The sequence below is a fragment of the Pleurodeles waltl genome, chromosome 4_1, assembly GCF_031143425.1.
Source record: "Pleurodeles waltl isolate 20211129_DDA chromosome 4_1, aPleWal1.hap1.20221129, whole genome shotgun sequence".
NCBI lineage: Eukaryota > Metazoa > Chordata > Amphibia > Caudata > Salamandridae > Pleurodeles > Pleurodeles waltl.
The window spans coordinates 291838559-291860413 of record NC_090442.1 but is presented as its reverse complement, the minus strand read 5'-3'; the positions used below and the strand labels follow the sequence as shown (position 1 = coordinate 291860413).

The 21855-nt window shown below is 42.5% G+C and overlaps 1 protein-coding gene across 1 annotated transcript in view; it reads right to left on the bottom strand.

Moving 5' to 3' along the window:
- Positions 1 to 8307, bottom strand: part of TMEM263 (transmembrane protein 263) — a 72627-nt gene extending 64320 nt beyond the window's left edge. The window contains exon 1 of the mRNA XM_069228362.1: positions 8114 to 8307. The gene's annotated coding sequence lies outside the window, so the exon portion shown is untranslated. The remainder of the gene's footprint in view (positions 1 to 8113) is intronic.
- Between the last annotated feature and the right edge of the window lie 13548 nt (positions 8308 to 21855).

Here is a 21855-nt window from a genome sequence, read left to right as displayed (position 1 = left end):
TAAGAAATGACTGATTTTCCACTTGGTTAAAATGAACATTTGACACATTTTATGGTCACACTTCAAAGTCCAGAGCAGCTGAGTTGTTCCACCTCCTAACTTTCAAAACACTGCATATCCCACCTATACCCTACTGCATTGGGTAGACCCTACCTTCATGAGGCACCCCCCAATATTTAGCCTACTGGATATTATCAGAGCCTAAACTGAATTGTTTTATGCTAAACAAGTCTTGAGTGGAATACTGTGAAAGAAAGACCAATAAAAAAATATTCATGTACAGTGATTAAGTATGGTCCATCCTCGCGGAATGGGTAGTGCAAGGAGGGGAGAATGTCAGGATGGATAGTTAAATCCAGTGGCATTAACATACTCCAGCATTACTTATTTCTTAAATGTTTTAATTAATTTTATACCAATGCAGAGCGTTACAACAGTATAAAATCGACAGTATATTCGGAGTTTCTACTTTATGAAGTGGTACTGCCTATTGTACTGGATTATACACTGACAATCTTTGGCATCAGTGAATAAACAAGTCTGTGAAAGATTTATAGACATTTTCACTTACAATGCATTCATAAGCGATATGCGATTGGGCCTATTTGCTTTCCTGCAAACATATCATGCAAGAACATATGGAACACATTTTAGGATTATCAACTAACTCCCCTTCCTTGAACATCCATAAGTTACTACCATAATTAATTTCAATAAATTAACACATCTTACATGTGGTGCTGGATTGATAGGTAGTTGGATTTGGTTGATAAACCATGTATTTTCCAAGAGATAAACAGACTTTCAAATGGATTTATAGTCTTCGGGGAGCTGGCACTGCAAGCTGTGATTTAAATGTGAACACAATCTAAGTATTAATGCCCCCAAGCGTTAAATCAGAAACTGTACCAAAACATCTAAGAAATCTTGGCCACACACCAGATGACTCCAAAGTTGCTGAATAACTGACATATGCCTGAGAATGGTAAATAAGTATAGGGCGATTTATAGCAAATAAAACAAACACTGATACAGCCAGTTCGTCTCGGTTTCCTAATGCTTGCTGGACGCTAATACTTTGGCACCAGCACTGGTAGAGCCAATAGCAGTGGCCAGCCAATTTGAAATGGCATTTTCTATACTGCCATGTAGTATCTGAAGTTACAATATTACTAGGTGTAATGATATTTGTTTCGACCACTGACTCCACGTAGCACTTAGCCTAGCAGCCCACTGTCACTTTAGTGACCAACAGCTTCATTTTGCCTATTGACTTTATTTTAGCATTTGCCACCACGTCATACAATGCGCTCATGTTTTTATTTTGCTTGTTCTCGTGTTCTTTCCCACCAAGGGCTTACTTATAAGAATGTACTAGGACGGCAGGAAACGGTTTTGTTTTGAAGGGGCACCCTGGGATTTTGACCAAGTCCGACATGTTCTTTTCAAAGCTGGCCTAAAGTAATCAGCTTTTTTGAATAATTAACTTCTGCAGTGAGAGGGAGTTTCTAGAAATTTTCTCTCTTGTTTGTTCAAAGTATAAAAGGCCGCAACCAGATGGACCGGTGTGTGTGTGATTCAGATCTCAGACATGCTCAGGATGCTGAGGTGTGTCATCCTTCCTGTGAGGACAATTGATATCTCTCTCCGGCCACGATCGATTCTGGGATCTGGCGATCTGATGCTGATAGGAGGGAGACAAAGCAGGTGTGCCCATGCCTCATGGCGATGCATATTTTAATTCATTTGCTTTGCATTATAATATAGATACATATATTTGCTGTGGATATTGCAGTGGAGAATCTTTTGTGCATGTTTTCATTTCATTGATGTGACCATTTTTAAATGTGTGCTTTCAGCATGTTAATCTCCTTTACGAAACTTGTGAAGTGAATTATTGTCTTTGTTAGAATAAGAAGCGCATTCCAGAGATTTTTGTCAGTGTATGGGTGTTTCAGCTCAGTCAATAATGAAGCAAAACACCAGGCTTTAAAAACTGGATCTAGTGACTCAGATCTGATATCAAATGGTACTCCTTTCCTAATGTCTATGTATCATGATGTGGGGATGTTTTTTTTTTTAATAGTGTAACCAGACCTAAAAATGCCATTGTGTGTACGTGTTGTGCCAATATGAGGTCTATAGGACAACTAAAGCTTTCTGTAGGGCTTGAATACTTCGGGGGGGGGGGGGGGGGGGGGGGGTTCAGGATAGAGATAATTATACATTCATATTTGGGTTATTTTGACCATTACATTCAGTCTGATTTTGGGCAAGTATGATTTACCACTTTCCTATTCATTTTCTTCCAAACAATGTTTAGACTGTGAATTATAGTAATGTACTTTGAACAAATTGAATTGTTGCAAATGTTAAAATACCATTGGGAGTTGGGCTTCTTCCTTATGTGCTGTGTCGTCGTGCAAAGGATTGTTCTTACGTCAGTAAAATACAGTGCCAATAGTTTAACATTTTGATTTTTGTATACTATACTACTTAGCTCGAACTGCAGTCTCAGATCATACCCCAGTATTCCAATGACAGTTCATTCCAGCACCTCTAAACCTTTATTTCTGTGGATCAGACTTTGAGAACATAATTTTGGCTCAAAACCAAACAGCAACAGACCCACTATTTTAAACTCAAGTTTCTCCAAGTATCTCTACTGATTTATGGGCTAAGATTGAATCAAGCCTCCCCAGAAAACCTGCAACTGTCTGCACACATCGTACCACTTAGTCCATGGAGTGGTAAACTCAGCTTATTGGAGAATGTCAGCCTCACATGCATGCACTTATTGATTCTAGTGTAGATGAACTGAGCTCCTGTTGAAATTCAAATTACACATCCTTTTCTGAAACACCATCACCCTGGTTTCTGTTGTTTTAGTTATCCTCAAAGTAACCTGCCTAAGTCTCTTTGAAGACCAATAGAAGTGAGATCAAGGAGAACTTGACTTCATTTAAATGGAAAATAGTTTGCGCGGTTAACAATTTCAGGACATTTGCTACAGCGATTGAGAACAATAGTGGAGCCAATTATCCAGCCTTGTCTTAGTCCATTCAGGGTCTTTATTCTTTATGTTAGAGCTCCATTTTCCCTAACTGAATTTGAGTTAAAGCATTTTGGTAGAGTTCTTTTATTAAGTGTAGTAATCCTACTGGAATCCACTAAACTAACATTGTTCTCCATAATCGTTTTTTGTTATATATTAAGTTGAATGTCGTTGTGAGATCAATGTAAGCAACATAAAGTGGTACTCCTTCACACACATTTCAGTTTGTAATTTTTACACCAGAAATCCATGCAGAGTAGAATGGTCTCTTCTGAAACGGATATAGCACTTTTGTAGTATTTCTTCACTTTCTGACCAGTCTTCAAGGCACTTTAGTAGATGGCTAGCATATTGTGTACCCGAGAATCCACCATTCAGTAGTTTTAAGAGCAAGACCTACCTTCTTGGTACCCTGCCAATTCCCCTCTAGAAGCCAGAGATTGTTACTTTCCATTCCTGATTTTATCAAGGAGAACACATGAGATGCCATGTACCAGGTTGGATCTTAACACATCTGCAGAAGTCCCATCCAGACCCTGAGCTCTAGAAGATATTATGGCTTTCATACGACCCTCCAGATTTCTTATTGGAGGATCTGGTTTCACTATTACTAAATCAGTAACTTCATGAATGCCTTTTCATTGGTTCATGTATCGTTTCCCACAGGTGTATCCGCTCTTCATCATTTAAAAACCGAACATGTCTAACATATATGTAAATTATACATTGCTTTTCTTCAACTGGGAGTGGGTCCCCTTTTTGTCTACTGCACATAGCATTTCCTATAAGGTCCCAGAGAAGTTATGATTTTTGTTTTCTTTAAATACAGTTATCACTTCCCGACAACATTTTTTTCTTGTATCTTATTTGAATTATTCCCCTATAATGTTTTCTGTATTTCTCTAATAAGGTTTCTCTTTCCTTCCAGTAGTTTACATCATTCACAAATTTAGTTGTTTAGTAGTTTTCCAATTGTTCTCTATTTATGAAATTACTTTTTAACAGACGCTCCCCAAGGTTCTTTACATAATAATTTTCAATCCATTTTTGTGCAAACCAGATGGACATGCCATGGCCCCACGCACCTCTTCTGCATATTACTAACACCCAATCAGTGCACATACACCTGTAGACTGATGTGCCCTACACAACTGACTGAGTTTATGTATTTTAAATTTTCAATACTACGCTCCATAATGCCATCTAACAATGCCTATAGGTTATTTATAACCATGATGATTAAAGTTCCAAATGAAATGAACATTCTGACTGTTATATGAAAGAACAGACAGCTGCCTCCACAATGTGATCATATGTAGTCACACACTGGTTTATTTATTTATAATTCGGATATACTGTCCTTCTGTAGTTATAAACTGTAACCTTGAACAGGAATCTTATGGTCTTGTGTTTTAGAATACAATCTTATGTTCTACGAATAGTGCCACCAAATGTGGTGCTGGAAAAATATGTTTCTCTACAGCTGGCAAAGGTGAGTTTCCAGATATTGATGAGCGTGTCTTTTCATGTTGATTATTAAACAGTTGCATCAGGATTGTTGCAGTTCTGATTAGCTGCACACTTCTCCAAAGACATATTTGGGTCGTCCCTATGACGTGGTAATGTCAGAGGCCAGCAGCAGCCTGCAGGATTTTGCCTGTACACTTTCAAACACCGGTGGAAGCTACTGGTGGTAGAGAGGCGGGCCGCTTTGGAGATTAGCTCACCCTGCCCTCACTCACATTGCTTTAAGAAATTGAGTTATTCTCAGAAAAGAACTGAAAAGATGAGCCAAGTTGATCCAGGGTCAGCAAACATTTGACGTTTTGCCACTAGGTGGAGGAAAATGCACTTTTAAGAGGGAGTTATAACCGATAGATCCACCGAGTTAGCTACATTGTATATACTGCATCTCTTGCTAAATAGTTTCCAGCCTTGGTCCTATGGAATAAATATGCGGGCCAAATTGAGAAGACAGCAGGATGAAGAATAAAATTAATGTCTCTGACACTTAGGACCAGGTCTAATGCAACAGACTAGGAAGATCTTGACATCTAGTAATATAGGCACAATCCTGGAGACACATCTTGTGCAAGGTGGACACCAAGTGCATGTAAAGCCAAAACGGATATGCAGTGTATTTATACACCTGTAAAGTCATTCTAAATATATATCATACCAATGTGTACTGAGGAAGTGGGAAACAATTCAACAAGCAGAGCTAGTAAACGCAAATCCAGTGGTCATGAAAGACAAGGAGCATAAAAGCAAGTTTTATAAGGATTTTGCAGCTTCCCTGGTCCACAGGTTGCAGAATACATATAGCTTACAACGCTAAAACTACAGCACTACATAAGCTAAATAAGGATACTCAAAAGATGTACTTTGTATTGCCTGTACTAACATCCATTGTAATACACTAGTGATGGTCCCTGGAATAAAGTTGTTTCAATATACAAGGATGCTACTCCACCCACATAAAATCCAGCTCTACTGACTCATGTTGTCGCCCTCGGACGGGTTGCTTCTTTGGTTGCCACCCCGGACACAGAAGACTTTGCTCTGGTGACCGTACTGCAACTCATATGCAACTTGCTTTTCAGCCCATATTTCATAAAGGTTGTTGAATTGTTCTGGAACTATATCAAGGCACTGATATTGAAGAAAGGAACAGGCTCCCCACTTAATTACAGAAAGAAACGTGACAGGACGATTTGCTCTCACTTGTACTGATGTCACCGAATATGATGAGAGGTAGAGTGATATAACTACTTAAGGTGTGATCTCCTTGAAACTTTCAAAGGATTGTCAAAGTACCTATGATAGTGTCGTCCCTGACAGTATCTTAGATTTAGTGACACTTGAATTACTTCATTTATGTGGGATCCAGCCAATGTAAAATATCTAGTGACTCAGTTTTCCCTGAACCACAAAATTAAAAGCACAGATCCAAGGTTGTAACCTATCAACGTGAAGGGTGAGTTTACAGAAGCAGATTCCCAAATTACAGATGGTAAATACAAGACTGGACAAATAATTACCCTCACCCATGATTCTTTAATCTGTTGGTAAGGCGTCTTGAACTTTCGACAGGACCTTTGTAAAGGGCATTTCGCTGATCACCACAATGCCTGTAACACGCTGGATAAAATCCTAGGATAAGTCTGTGGGGGCGTAACAGGTGCCAGGTGTGGTGCAGTGGGCTTAGCTTCGGAGCTGTATGAATGAGACATGAATTTGAGAACTGGTGATGTATCCTATTTCTGCAAACGAACTGAAGCAACAGGCGGGTATATTCCCATTGCTTATATAGCAATATGATCAGATGACACACAAAAAAACAACAACAAAAGATGAGATGGTAAGTTGACCAGAGTTTAAAGGCCAAAATTCGGGACATTTCCCAAAAACAGAAAAGGGACTACAATTTTACTTCAACCGAGTATAATGCCTGTTAATTAAATTGCTTTCTAATAAGACCTGTTAACTACCCCCGCTTTGGAAAACAAACAAAATCAGCTCCCACCGTTTTCAGTCGACCCTCTCTAAAAAACCAGGACATTAGCTAAATTTCCCAAAATCTGCCGCGACAGCTAGTGAAAAACCGGGAATGTACCCTCAAATCATGGACGCCTGGTCACTCTATGACATGGGTCTTCAAACTGGGGGGGCGGGCTCTGGCAACAGGGCTTTGTTTAAGCATAAGTATGCTATTGCATTTATAAAAAGCTAACAGTACATAACTGCAATGTTTTATTAGGTCTAGACATATTTAAACATTGCAAGCTTAATAAAATAATTGTGAAAAATTCGGAAGGGGGTGGAGGGGGGGGCAATGATTTTCATTTTTTCAACTGGGGGAGCGCGGCATTAAAAAGTTTGGAGACCACCACTCCATGAATGAGGATTTTCACTACCTAACAGCTGGCAAACATAGTAGCAGAAAAAAACAAGAAACGTGGGCCTTAGGCTAAGGACTGTCTTCACGGTTAATTAAAGGCGTATATTATGACTACCGTAGTTCGATTTTTTGTTATTCTAGTAAAAATAATCAGAAAAAATAGTAATTGCAAGTTCTTATTAGCATTGTCAGAGATCACAAAACAAAAAGTAACGCCTTACTACCAACTACAAAAATACAGCCAAGCTGGGAGAAAGTCACATTTTCCAAACAGATCTGTGAACATGTAAACGTGTCCCTCTGTAAAGGGTGCCCAGTTGAAGCGACGTCCCCCGTCACTTGAGTACAGAAATTGTGGCTTGCATACAGAAAGTCAAATACTGTTGTTTACGAAGCACCATCGGTTTAAGGAGATGGTAAAACCTCCCTGTGACGTGGCAGCAGAGCAGAGATTAAATCTCAGAGCTAAAGCTGACTGCGCTCACCCAAGAGCATTCACAGTCAGATCCATGGCAAGAAACTAGCTGTATAAGTAGAGATTCCCCCACAGCAGCGTTTCCGGCCTGGCAGACTTTCGCCACGCTAGCCCTACAATGCTGGGACGTCTGAAGCCAGCACACCTACAACGGTGTGAGCGTTCAGGTCCAACAGCGGCAATAGGCAGACAGGGAAAACCGTGAAGCTGGACTGCCGTGACACGTTGTGAGAGAGGTGGTTCGTGCTAGCTGAAATGTCCCGATCAATATATTCGTTGGTCTCTTGATTGAAAGTGTTAACGAGAAAGCACAGTGCATGATCGGTAGTGATATGGCGCAGTCTCATATCCCGAAGGGCAGTCTAGGGTTACAGAGTGTCTACAACCAGACAATAGTGCTACGTACGTAGCACGCCCTGTGCAGGATAGACACTGGATCAAGGCAGCAGAGTAGCCACTATAATTAGAGGCACTGCCACGCACTAGAGCAGGCACTGCAGATGGGTCATCGCGTGCATCGCTGGCGGTGTGCACGGCAGTACTGCAGGTAGCGCTAGTATGAAACGGTGCATCACTAGCACCAGGTCCGCACTCTGTGGAAGGGACAACGGACTTGTGCACGGGTTAAGGATGGACCACTCCAATCGCAGGCCATAACCCCAGCACGCAGCGCGATACCCACCTTCCAGAGCTCCTCGAGGCGTCTCCAGTGCTCTACTGCTGATTTGGCTGCAGAGAGTGCAGCAGGGGTACTCTCCCTCAGGAGCTGGTGAAGGTGCCCGGTGAGTGGTGCTCGTGGCTCTCCCTTCGATCGGTCCACAGACTTTACTCGGATGCTTCTGACTGTTGCCGACGTGGCGTCCGACGCATCATCTCACAGCACCGACGGACGCAGCTCAGCCAATGGGCGCAACTAGCAGGGAAGTGACGTCACAAACTTCGTGGTGCTCCTCACGCGCGACTGCGCGAGCGCGCGAGTCTCAGAGAGGCTTTACCGTTAATTCCTTGGAGGGTTAGTGGGGTGGGGGTTGTTTTTCGGGTCGCACCTGGTGCCCTTTCTGCACAACATGTCTTGTCTGGCACGTAGTAGGCAGACGCAAGAGCAGTGAAAGGATTGCGTTTCTCTAAGCAGGAAGTGTTCTTTTAAGACAGTGTCTTCCCCACAGTCTTAGCCTGGTGTCCTAAGTAGGTGAACAGCTGCAGCAGCAGTGTTTTACTACCTTTGTGAATATTGTTGTCATTTGAACTTTGGAAAAATATGATACTTTTGGTTGTAAATAATGTGGCAGCACTTGACGTCTCTAAAGTAATTACAGAGCACAATACTGTAGCGTGATAAACAAGCCTGATACAAAGAAAACCAAACATACTGAATGAAGACAATAATACAACGCAACTCAATAACATATGCAGCACAACAGAACGCAAAACACAACCACCACAACAATACAGTGCAAATATACTCGCAAAACAGTTACTTGGCCTCAAGTCCGCTTTCCATACACTCCAACCTTTGGAAAAACAAAAGAAGGACATTTTGAAAAAAACTTGATTATTTATTTTCCCAATTGGCTTACATTGAAAAGGACGTGAGAAGGCTGAAATACAACCACTTTTGCCTTTAAAAATTGTGAGTTTTCTGGCTGAATCGTGTCAGTTGGCATTTGTGACTTTCATAATGCAGTGTTAAAAGGGGTCTGAACAAAACACTGCCTTATCACCAAGGGCATGTAACAGTGCCAGACCCAAAAAATGTGCTGCGATCCTGCCTGAGTTGTTTTAAGGACAGACAGTGGTAAGGATCTTATTAGTTTCTCCTCACTGGGGCTACCATAGTGTTACCACAAATAGTGACTGTTTTGGGGATGCCCACCCACCTCTATCCCATCCTAAAACCTTTTGTATTTATACATTTTTTTCATACTGGTATATGTTTCTGTAAAAATGCACATCAAAGAGCAAATGCACGTTCCTTTATCTTTCCAGTGCAAAATCTACACTATATGTTTGCTGACGTGTAAAAAGTGTGTTTCTTTCAGACGACCTAATTTACAAAATGTGAATTACGTTACGGTAGAGCAAAAACAAACTATACGTTCTAGTTGGAGTAAAAAAAATAGAACAATTATCTATTTGACTTGTACTATTCCTTCAGGAATCTATATGCCATCTCGCCCAATGGGCAAAAAGACATGTACAGTCTAGAGGGTGTAGTTCCCTCGAGGTAACTAATCATTCTCATTTTTCCTTCGTCTACAGAGACAGTTTGGTTCTTCCATGAATAGATACAGCTGCACCAATGGTAAAATTAACCGATTCTCTGTTGCGTTTTAATTATAGTCAGTATACCAATGTCCACACCTGGCTCGGTTAATAATTACTTCTCTGTGTAAAGAGACATTTACATAGATTTGTTTTCTGTAAGAATTCATTTGATTTACAACATACTTACAGGTCTTAAGGTCTCTTAAATGTGCATGCAGGAATAGGATAGAACACATGGTAAATTATCAGGAATCAAAGCTGTTACAGGAGCTTAAGTCAGAAACATGCACTCAAGATAGTCATGGTTGGGAGTGTAAGGGTGATCATATGTAAGGCAAGAGGCTCAGACCCTACAAAAATGTGAGGAGTGGTCTTGGTTGTTTCTGCTTATAGGTCATAGAATTCTTTGAAGACTTTTATCTTTAGTGTTTTTTTAATCATCTTAAGGGCATTCAGTAGTGTCAAAGGAATTCAAAAGAAGTGTTCCCTCAATATTCACAGTTTTTGTCCAGTGGTCGTTTCTCCTGTATTCAGGAATGGTGATCAGACACGAGCTACAACATACAGGCACACACTTCCAATTTGGGTGAGAGCCCTCCGAATTTTATGGACTGGTTTATTTTTTGTTATGCGGTCCCCCCATGACAGAGAGCACTGTTTATATGCAAGTCATTATTAAAAATGGTATTATTCAGTATAAGACAGGCTGTCTGATATACAGTTTGGTGGACGGGTTGCTCCATGGCAAATGTGGCAGATATCCCTTCCACCTTATTACAAGTACATTATAACCTAGGGCACTTGTAATAAGGCAGACAGGATATTGGTCACTCTTGTGATGAAGTAACCCATCTGCTTAATTCTAAATCTGGTCCTTAGTGTTTAAGATAAAACATGTGCTTTCAAAGTATATATTTTAGTAGTGCATAATCAGGCTGTACCTAAAACAAAATATTTTATATAAATGTCTATTGAAAGAGCGCATTGTAGAACTCAGCTGCTAACACTCCTAAATTACCTTCTCAAAAAGGATAAATCTTTGTCACCATGCAGATTCAAGTGACTTCAGCTTGGAAGCCCCATTAATTTCTTACTAATCCATTTTTATATTAATACATTTGGTTTGCACAATATTGATATTGCAAATTCGCTTTTGAGGGAAGAAGAGCGGGGTTTGTAAATAGTCAGAATGGGCCTGTACCATTCCTACGGATGGGGGACTTTGTTCTCAAGCTCTGCCGTCTCTAGAGTTCAGAGTCTTGTGGGGCTGGTGGATTATACTGGGAAAGCTTTAACACATTTTTTCCACTTACCTTATGGGGAAGTTCTTAATTTGCTTCTTTGTAACTACAGTTTCCAATTTACACTTGATTCCTTGTCTGGTGCTCCAATTTTAAATCCTCCATTTACTGGAAGGGATCACAACAGTCTAATTGATTTCATTTTATTTTCATCAGACATGCTGGAGCTCCTTTCCACTTAATTGAGAAGGAATGAGTCCATCATGTTTGGTACCTATGGAATTGTAATGATAAATCCTATTTAATGGCAAAGTTAAATGTATCATTACAGTTTAAAAAATGCTTAAAAAGTTGCAATTTCTTGTTCATAGCCCTGTGTGCCTGCAGCCTGTCTCTGACTGTATGTCTGGGTTGGGTGGCATCTGGTCTGTATGTATTCCCTATAGACAGCCACACACAATGGGAGCTTAGGTGTGACTTGACGGACTTCAATGGGCCATTACCTGGCTTGATGGGGATGGAGCTGAGGGCTGACTCACTTACACCTGAATGGGCTGTATCCTTGTATCCTGTCCCCACACAAGGACTGCTTAACCCCCTGCAGCGAGTCTCGAGCCAGGACAGGAAGGGGAGACCTCTGTGCACTTTAAAACCCTTCTTTGAAACGTCTCACACTTAAAAGGTACCACTGGTCACTTCTGGACCTGTGGATATTCTGCCATCTATGAGTCTTGCCCTGCCAAGTGGTGCCAATCTAGTTCTGGGCCCTTGGAAGTGGGTAAGTGCTGCTTCAACCAAAATCCACACATACCATTGTGCCGTTTGGAACCGAAGCATCTCGATTGACGCTGAAGCGTCGCTGCTGCAAGAATCAACTGCAATGTGCAATGCATAACCGACTGCACAGCACATCATCTCCATTTTGACACATCGTCGACTTTGAGCGGGTTGAAGCCGACGCATCGCCTCCATCCCAAGGATCAACGACTCATCGCCTCGTCTGCTCTTCGCACCTTCCTCAACGTCGATGTAAACAAGGAACTTTTTCTGAGGGCCAAAGCTGGTCCTGCATCTGACCCCCACTCCATCGCAGTCGACCTGAACTTTCAGATTTGACCCTGTTTAGCCGGCTAGATAGCCCCAGTTAGTGCTTTATGCATTTAAGCACTACATTTCAGTTTATTTGTTAAAAATTCATATCTCAAGTTCTACTCATTGGTTTTTTGTTGTTTTGGTTTCCTTTTGTTCATTAAATTAAGCTCTATGTTTCTAACCAGATTTGATATCATTTTGTGTGATGTTTTCACCGTCTTACTGTTTGAAATGTAGCACAGCTAAGTAATACGTTGACTCTTAAGTTAAGCCTGACTGCTCTGTGCCATGCTACCAGATGGTGAGCACAGGTTAACCTAGGGTGCGTTTGTGACTTACCCTGACTGAGATTGTGGTTCCTGCTTAATCAGGGTGCATACCTCTGTCAACCAGAAACCCAATTTCTAACAACTGGTTTACCCACTTTTCATAGGTTTACAGTGGTGGTGTTTCAACTACCCTGCTCACTGGCAGTGAAGCATTAGAGTCCTATGGCTTTTCCATAGATCTCAGTGCAATGATGTACTTAAAGCGATTAGCAGATGCCACAATGGGGTCCCTTTGGATTTATTGAGAGCAAATATGGATTTATGGGCACCTCTCCTAACATGTTTTGAAGGCCTCTTCCAGCTGTGGTCCACATCACTCTTGGTCCCATGCTATTACTGTGCTGTTCTTTAAAGAGGGCCATAAAGGTGAGCCAAAGTGTTATGACACCACAGCCAAGATAGTAGGCTGGATTCTATTAGGTAGTATAGAGACGTGGGCCAAGGATAATATAATTGTATCCGGTTTACAATATGGTTTTACACCAAGTGTGGGTACATTTACAGTGCCTCAATTTTTATATTTTAGTTAGGGTGTGTTTACGCTGCATTTATGGACTTCAGATCGGCCTCTGACCATGTCAACTGTAACATGTTATGGGACAGTATGGTGAATCTGGGGGTGCAAGCCGACATCAACATTTTCTCAGACAACTGCATAGTGAGATGACAGCCAGTGTCAGATGGCCCAAGTGGGGAGATGACCAAACCTTTCAACATCTCAAGTGGAGTAGGAAAGGGTTGTGTCCTGGCCCTCTGTTTAGGTTTCATCTGTATAGCGCACACCTGCCCGCTGTGCTTGTGAAGTCTTTTGTAAAAAAGAAATAAAATCTTAAAAGTGGCTTAGAACACGCCCTTACTTACCTGAATTTACAATTGGCTTAGTCCAACGTCGTTCTAATTTCTTTGCTGCTTACTGGGCAGCATGTTGTCTACTTTCACTTTCTGGTCTCCTGCTCTGGTTTTGCCATCGTGTGGAGCTTGGACCAAGTACACCTTCTGGTTTTTGTTTATTGGCTACTGGCCAGTGTCCTTCTACTGGCTACTCTTTCGCCAGGTACTTTTCAAAATCATTACAGAACAAGCACTCCATCTGAAAGCATGTGTTTGTCACCTGCGTATAACGTAGCACAAAAACGACAAAAGGTATTGCAGTGCTTTCATGAGCATGGTCCTTGAACCTCTGAAGGGATTATTTGACCCACTCAAATTGTTGTGACAGTTTCCTTATAACATTATAGTGCCAGACAACTGTTGCAGAGCCTTGGATTGTAAACATGGTCCTATTCCTGTTTAGGTTTCGCCTGCATGGTGCACACTTGTTTAAAAGTAGTCCTTGAGTTCCGTGATCACAGCTCGTATCTTCTGCTGGCTAGGAAGGTAGGCTGCATAGTTTCAAGAGCGTGAGTTTACTTGTGTAAAGCATGCACTTCCCCGTAGAGCACTAACGCAGCCTCAAGACACCTGCAAGCTTCCTCGGTGCCTGGTTCGCAGGGCCAGTCAACTATGCATCACCCAAGGCAGGGTGGAGCCTCTCTTCCGAACCTGGCTAGTTATTCATTTTACGCGGCTAAGGCAGAGATGTCCCTTGCGGACTCCAGAGCCGCAGTCCTGATGCTCAAGCCCACAGAGGAAGTGAGAATGGAGACGGTGATCGGTGGGCAGGAGGGAGAGGAAATGTCACCCTCTGGGTACTCCACTCCATTAAACAATGCAAGTGTTAAACTCCCTGTTGTTCCTCGGCAGCTGGACCACTGGCAGAGATTGGCACTGATGGAATTGTGTAGACCTGTTATGATCAGTGAATGCTCCAGTACCAGGAATCCGTTTCTCAGTGAAGGTCCTGCATGGTTGTGAAATAGGTTATCAATTAATTTCCTTAGACAAGACCTCTTATTGAATAGAAGGACCAGCTTAGTGCTTAATATTTGTTTTATGTGGTGTTATTTTATGAGTACTCACTTCATAACAGAATGCTCAGGACTCTGGATATTTGTTATATTTATTCGCTTCTCTATGTGAACTGTGCAGTTAATATTATATCCTCTTGGTTTTGCGAGCCTCAGAGTGACTTTGCTATGATGGGACAAGGGGTGTAAACGAGCTGTCTAGTCTTCTGAACATGTGGTTATTTGGCGAGGGTTGTTTGGTGCTCATGTTGTTTATTGCATTTGGTGCGTGTCTGGGCGGGTTCCTATTAAGCAAAGTCTGTACAGTGTGTACCATGCCTGCATGTATAAGTGTCACGCTGCAGGCGTCCACTGTCAGATCCTGCAGGGTGTTCATTGTGTAATATGTGATAGGAGCACCGTCTGTTAATCCTTCAGCTGCTACAAACAGCGGGGCCCGTGTCCATGCTCGACACAGGGCCGCTGCTGTCATGCTTACCAGGTCCTGACTGCACTGCGCTGGTGAAAAGTCTGCGCCCCTTCCTGTGTTTGTCAAAGCACGGTATTTACGCTGTGGTACTTCTACCCATAGTCGTGTAATTGGTACCCAGTTCAATCCTATAACGACATAACCTGGGTGTGAGCTGCGTGCCCCAAACCCCCTGAGTTGGTATTGCTGTGGAGCTTTGAATTTTATATTGCCAACAGGCGCTGCACAGCCTGTGAAGCCTGCAACCCCATCAGAATACGCAGCTGCCTGAGCATTAGGCTGACCTTTAACCCCCACACTCAAAATGGAAAATGCCAAACTACAAGTCCCAGTTTGTTTAGGAGTGATGAGGCCAGTAGACAACAATACTCCTGCGCCCTGAGACTGAGGTGGGTGGTGCGATCAATTTGCAATGCTAGGGTAGGCCGGTCCCTGCTGGGAGACAGGCACTTGCCACTGTCTCCTGAAAGTCTCCAAACCATGAGAGACAGAAGGCCCTGCACCACCATCAGATGAGGACTGCCCACTGGATCCATCAATAGATTCGCGAAGGACTGGACAGAAGCCAGAAGAGCACAGGACATCATCATCGCCTCTAGGAACTAGGGTTGGGCCTTCCAACAGGGAGACACCAAGATCACTTCTGCTTTCTGATGCTTGATCTGAACTAAAACTCTTGGAATCATGCAAAATGGAGGGAACACATACAGGGTCCCCAATGACCAAGATTGTAGGAATGTAGCTAAATTCATTGCCAGAGGTTCCGGCCTTCAACTGAAGAAAGTCGGGAGTTGTGCATTCAGCTTGGAAGCAAAGAAATCTATTAGACACGGGCCCCATCGTAGATTGATGGCCCAAAAAATCCAGGGATGTAACCTCCAATCGCTGGAGTCCCGAAGGAATCTGGAGTTCCAGCCCGCTCTGACATTCGATATTCCTGGAATGTACACCACCATGACCAAAATTTGGCAATCCAGACAATAATGCCAAAGATCCTTGGCTATTTCCGCCAGAAGCCTGGTCTTCATACCTCGCAGCTAATTTATGTAACGGACGGCTGAGGCATTGTCCATTTTCAGAAGAATGCAACATTTCACCACATTGGGAGACAGGGTCTTGCTCGCAAACGCTCCCGCTAACAATTCCATACTGTTGATGTGATAACGGAGCTTGCGTTTTGTCCCAAGATTAAAATATTGTCAAGATAAATAATCAGTCTCACCCGCGTTCTCTGAGATACTGGACGACAGGGCGAAATAACTTGGTGAAACACCAAGGAGCCGAAGACAGACCAAAAGGAAGGGCTGCAAACTCGTAGTACATCTGACCCCCATTGAAACTGAAGGAATCACCGATGGGGGGGCAAATATTGGAACTGATAGATAAGCGTCTTATAAATCGAGGCACACCATCCAGTCTTTCTCTTGCAACAGATCTCTGAGTAAATGGATACCCTCCATCTTGAAATGGCAGTACACTATCCAAGAATTGAAATTTTTGAGGTTCAATACAAGGCGAGAACCTCTGTCTTATTTCTGTACCGAGAATACTGTGCTGATGAATCCCTGAGGATGAGGAATGGTCTCTACTATAGCCCCTTTTTGAACCAAGGCCTCGACTTCGTCAGTTATGAATTTGCTCTCGCTTAGGGAAAAAAAGGAGAGGACTTGGGGGAAGGGACTGTTTCCAAGAGGAATAAAACTCTAGGTGAAAGCCCTGATCTGTCTTCAGTACCCAAGGGTCTTGTGTAATGAGAGCCCATTTGTCAACAAACAACTGAATCCTTCCCCCCAATGAGACCTCGGAATTGGGAATTAAATTTACCTGTAAAATCAGCATCTGCTGTATTGGATCCTCCTCGATAACCTCCTCTGCGGGACCTGCCTCGTTACCCTCGGTATCTTGTGGGATAGAAGTTTGAGGCAGAAGAACCTCTAGCTCTGTATCCGCCTTGAGAGGTCTGCTATAAACCTCAGCCTGGCATTCGACCTCTAAAACGCCCAGCCCTGAGAAAAAGGGCGTTGTTGAATACTTTTTTAATCGATGTCTGGGCCTTGTCCAAGGCTGAAAAGGTGGCCAAATACTTCCCTAGTTCCTTAGCAAACTTATCTCCAAATAAAAGACCATTACCCAGAGAACCAGCCTCATTAGATGCTAAATCAGCCAATTTGGGGTTGATTCTCATGAGAAAAGACTTACGCCGTTCAGCAGACATGGCGCAGTTGGCATTACCAAGCATGCAAATTACCCATTGAGCCCATTCAAGAATGTCTTCCGAATCTAAGGATGAGTTACTTTCCTTTGCCTGGACAGCAAGCTCCAATATTTTTGTCAGAGGACTGGATAAATCTAATAACCTGTCCTGATACCCGCGACAGGCATGGTCAAGACACTTCCTAGGGTCTTTAGCGAATTTTCACAGAAAAGTTGCCACGTGAGGGTCCAATTCTAGTGTGTCTGCCACCTTACCAAGTGGAGACAGCCGAGGACATTCGGAATGTAAGGTGTTGCGAACATCGCGTTCAAAGCTCTTGAGCAATTTGTCTTGGACATAATGCGCTACTTCTGGGCAAAGGATTCCACTCAGTGGACTTAGGATGGATGATATTTTCAGGCTCGAAATGCAAGTTGCGCCCTGCAGTTTCTGGGACCTCTGCAGAGGAACGTTGTGATTTGCGCTCCTTCTTGTGCGCTTCATCATCAGATTTATCAAACTCCGAGGCTTGAACGGAAGTGTCAAAGGACATGTCACCTGAACCCAGAAAAGATTTAATCCCCAAAGGGATTTAGAGTTCAACGGCTTGATATTCATAGTCTCTGAGTACGGAGGCCACCGTCTGCGCCAAGATATAAGCAGAAGAAGAAGAACCCCCAGCTGAGGGTCTCAAGTGTGACTCTGATTCTTGAAGTGGGAACTGAGATACATTCTGGCTAGAGCTTTGTGGCAGTTTCCTATTGCCAAATCTCACCAATGATTGAGTACAGGGTTTGAGGGCCTTAATTAGTGCCTAATTCACATAATCTTGCACATGATAACTCAGTGCTTCCACAAGACGCCCCTCCATTTGTTATACATCTTGATTTTCATGCAGATCCAGCTGAGGATCCTCCTCATCGGCATAGTACACCATAATATGCTGATTAATGAGGAGAGGAAAGGGTTTGAGTGGGCAGCCCCAAGCAGGTAGTAAAATTTAAGTGTGTTAAAGGTCCAAAACACACTAACTCACTGATTTATTTAAAATTAAGGGTGGGGGGGCATCTGCAAAGCCCTAGGCCAGGCCTCTGACGTTTTTGCGCCCCGTCGGGTGCTTTGGGGCCAGAGAATAGTCGTTATAGCCAATTGGAAAGATTATGCTTTTTCTGATCTGGCTACCACGCGCATGTGTGAGTGGCACAATAGAAAGAGGACTACATCCTCTAGGGAGAAACGCTCTCCTGGCCTCACTCCGGCTCTAGAAACCACGTCGCTAAACAGACAAAGCGTGTCGCTAAAGCAAACAGATTACTGACAATGCCCAAAGACAATAGCGATAAGCAATGACCAAATACTAATAATAATAAGCAGTGAAGAGCGACACGCTACACGGCTAAGCAATCCAATGAATGACGTAGTACTTATCTCGGCTGCAGCAGCAAGAAAGAGGAAAGACTGTGTTGATTCAGAAATATATAGGGCAGGAACACCTTATGATTGGACAGTTAGGGGCTGGGGCTCTTGGGATCTGTAGTTTAAAGTTTTATTTTGTTGTTATTGGCTGCTGTGCTTTACGTCAGTAAAGAAAGAGAAGCATAATCCGAAGCCTCTGGTCCTGACATATTATTCAATTTTTAGATTGAGCATAGCAGCACACAAGTGCTGCTTTTCTGATGTGTTGTTATCTATTCACTCATGACCACAGCCATCCAGGCTAAACCAGCACTCACAAGGGCCACAAACCTACTGCGCTGCCAATGAATCTGAAGCAACATGGCATCTCTCCGCAGCCACCCCCCTCTGCCTGGTGCTACATGTTTAGTACAGCCCCATACAAAGCGAGTGAAACCCTTTCAATACCCACCGTCTGTTGAACAGTGAGGCTGCGAGCCTTGAACACCCCTCTCCCGCAGAAAACGAGCAAGTGGGCCAACCTTACGTGCACACATGGTAGTGTAGCACCTTAATAGAGATTACATTGTGTGCTATAAACATGCAGGCAAGAGCATTTTGGTTGCAAGCGTGCAGTTTATGCCTTTAGAAATAAGTATTGTGTGCTTACCACAACATCATATGTGCGGCATAGCATGACCTGTGGCATATTGTGATGCTCACTAAACCAGAAACGAGCTCTTGTCATTGTTACCAGGTTAATTTTTGTGTACATTTCTGTTACAGTCGTGTTCAAGTAGACCTCCAGTCGGCAATCCTTTCTCGCTGTTCCTAGTAGGATGATGTCCAAATCTAATTTTACAGCCTTTAACATAAATCATTTCTGCTGCGTGCTATACAGTGGTGCAGTCTACATTGCTACACTGATACCTGGGTCCAGATTAAAATCGGAGACGGTTCAAGATTAACAAATAGGATACCCACAAAATCTGGCCTAAAGCAAGGTCGTGATCTGGCACCAATTCTCTTTAATCTATACCTGGCAGACCTTGCTGGCATGTTAGCACAAGTGAATAGTCTTCCCCCGGCACTGGGTTCACAGAAAATTGGGTGCTTACAATATGCAGTTGACATCGTCCTGCTAAGCCATACCCCCAAGGTTTGCAATAAATTTTATCAGCACTTAACATCTTTATGGCCGAGCAAGGTCTAGAAATTAATCTAGATAAAACTAAACTGATAAGACTCCTTGGGGCAAATTATAGACAATTCAAATGGTTCCTGGGAGAGAAAAAAGTGGAGATGGTGCAGTCATACAAATATCTAGTCCATCTTGAACCACGCCTGAAATGGAAGCGCCAATTACAGTCAATCAAGGCAAAGGCCAACTCACTAACATATAGCTTTAACCTGCTCAAAAAGAAGCTGGATTGCTCCAACTGGTCCCATTTATTAAAAATCATGTCTGCACAGCTGCTTCCAGCCATCTCCTACGGGTCCGAAATATTGAAGGGCCGTGAGATCAATACTGTGAATAACAGTCAGGTTAAAACATACAAGGCCGTTTTTAACATCCCGAAAAGTGCCTCCCCGGCGCAGGTTAGACTGGAGATGGGCTTAAAAAATCAAAGTTTCCAGCAACAGGGCAGCTTCCTCAAAGCATCATGGAAGTTACATGCGGCAGTGGATTCTTCCATACTCTACTCCTGCTGGCAAGAAGTGCAGGCGCAGCAACTTGGTAATATGAAAGGAACATGGGGAAGCTACCTAAGCCAGGTTATCATTAGCCTGGGAATGAAAGAAGTCTAGGAACGTAACATTGGGAAGACCGAATTTAACAGATTAGTTAACATTACTTTTCGCTCACTCTCGCTTATCACAGATAAAGCCATTCTGGCCAAAAGACGGCATGCCTGGGCAGTCCTGGGTTCCTACTCGACATTGTCCCCACAGAGGTACTTGGCCGTCCACTTTTCTGCTCACACCAAACATCAATTCCTGTTATACCATATGGGTTTCTTCAACACCAAAGAAGATCGTCCCTCCTGGAAAGGCCAGCATATCGACCATAACTGCCGCCTATGCGGCAATAATCAAAAATCTTTGCTGCATGCCTTTTGTATTTGTCCCGCTTTAGGTCTGGAAAGAAGAAAATTGTTAAAACATGATTTTATAACTAATAATATCCGCTCATGTAGACTGCGGTAATCATCTGGCTCAAGGGCGAGTCAATCTTATTTTGTTGTAAGGGGGTAATGTTTTTACAACTGCTCCGTAAGAAATTGAACAAAGCGGACTCAGAAAAATTGCTGCAGGTTAGTTCTTAAAGATTGAACTCAAACGTTTATTTTGGTTAGAAATGATTTTTAGCTGCTTAGCTTTTTTATCAAGTGTTAATTTTATATTTGCAGTATGTTGTTTTTATATTGCAATGGTTTTTATTAATCGAGAAATAAATGTAAAAAAAAAAAATCTGTGGTGCACTCAGCGTGAAGCAAATGTGGTTTCCCGCATTGAAGCTACCCCTCCGTGTTCTACTCTCCTTCGCTATGACACCACATTCAGCAAACATCTTATCATTTTAAAGTTTACACAGTTTAACAGACTGCTACCCTCTGGGCTGTGAGCACCTTTAGTTTCCATGTCACCCAAAGCAAGCATTGGCAAAGCCAGTAGGCTTCACCTATGCGAATTCTAATTACTTTGTCAATGTTTTTTACACATCGCTCAGCAGTTGAGCTGCTGTGCAACATAGCTCAAAATAACAAAAAAATGCTATAATGAGACCAGCATTGTCTGTGTCATAGCGCTTTTTTAAAACTTTAAGTTATATTGCACAGCAGCTCAACTGGTCTGCAATATGTAAAAAAAAATTGTCAAAATCGATTGAATTTGTGTAGGTGAAATCTATTGGTTTTGCCAATGCTTGTTGTTTATTCTGTAGAATTGTGGACTAGAAAATATTTTACTCCATTCTGGCATCGATGTACCATGTGTCGGTACATGTACATGTCCCATACCTGTTTTTCTCTATTCAGCTGACATAGGCTTATGGCTCAGAGTCCACATGCGCTGCAGAGAATTTTGGACACATTTTCAATCTTAATGTCAGACCTTGATCTTACTATAAACCAGCCAACGACCAATATTTTGGTCTTTGGCCTGAAAAATATAAACATAGGCCCTATGTTGTTAATAAAACTAAGATTACTACAGTTGTCAATTTTTCATATTTGTGGGTCCTATTTCATGACACCTGTGAGTAGTTCCACTTGTGGGTGCTTTTTGGAAAGTATGGAGGCACTACTTTTACTTTGCTTCAAAGCTGGGCAGTAAACCTATCAGAGAATTGCTTATGGTTTGCAAGTCAATGTGCCTCTATTGCAGCATACAGTGTGCAGCTATAGGGCATTCAGGATCTACAAATCCTTGAAGATGTATCTCTTTAGTCAGTAAATCTTTCATCATCTACTCCACATTTTCATGTTGTAGCGCCAGGACACTCTTTTGAGTAGCTGTTAGTGATCTGCAA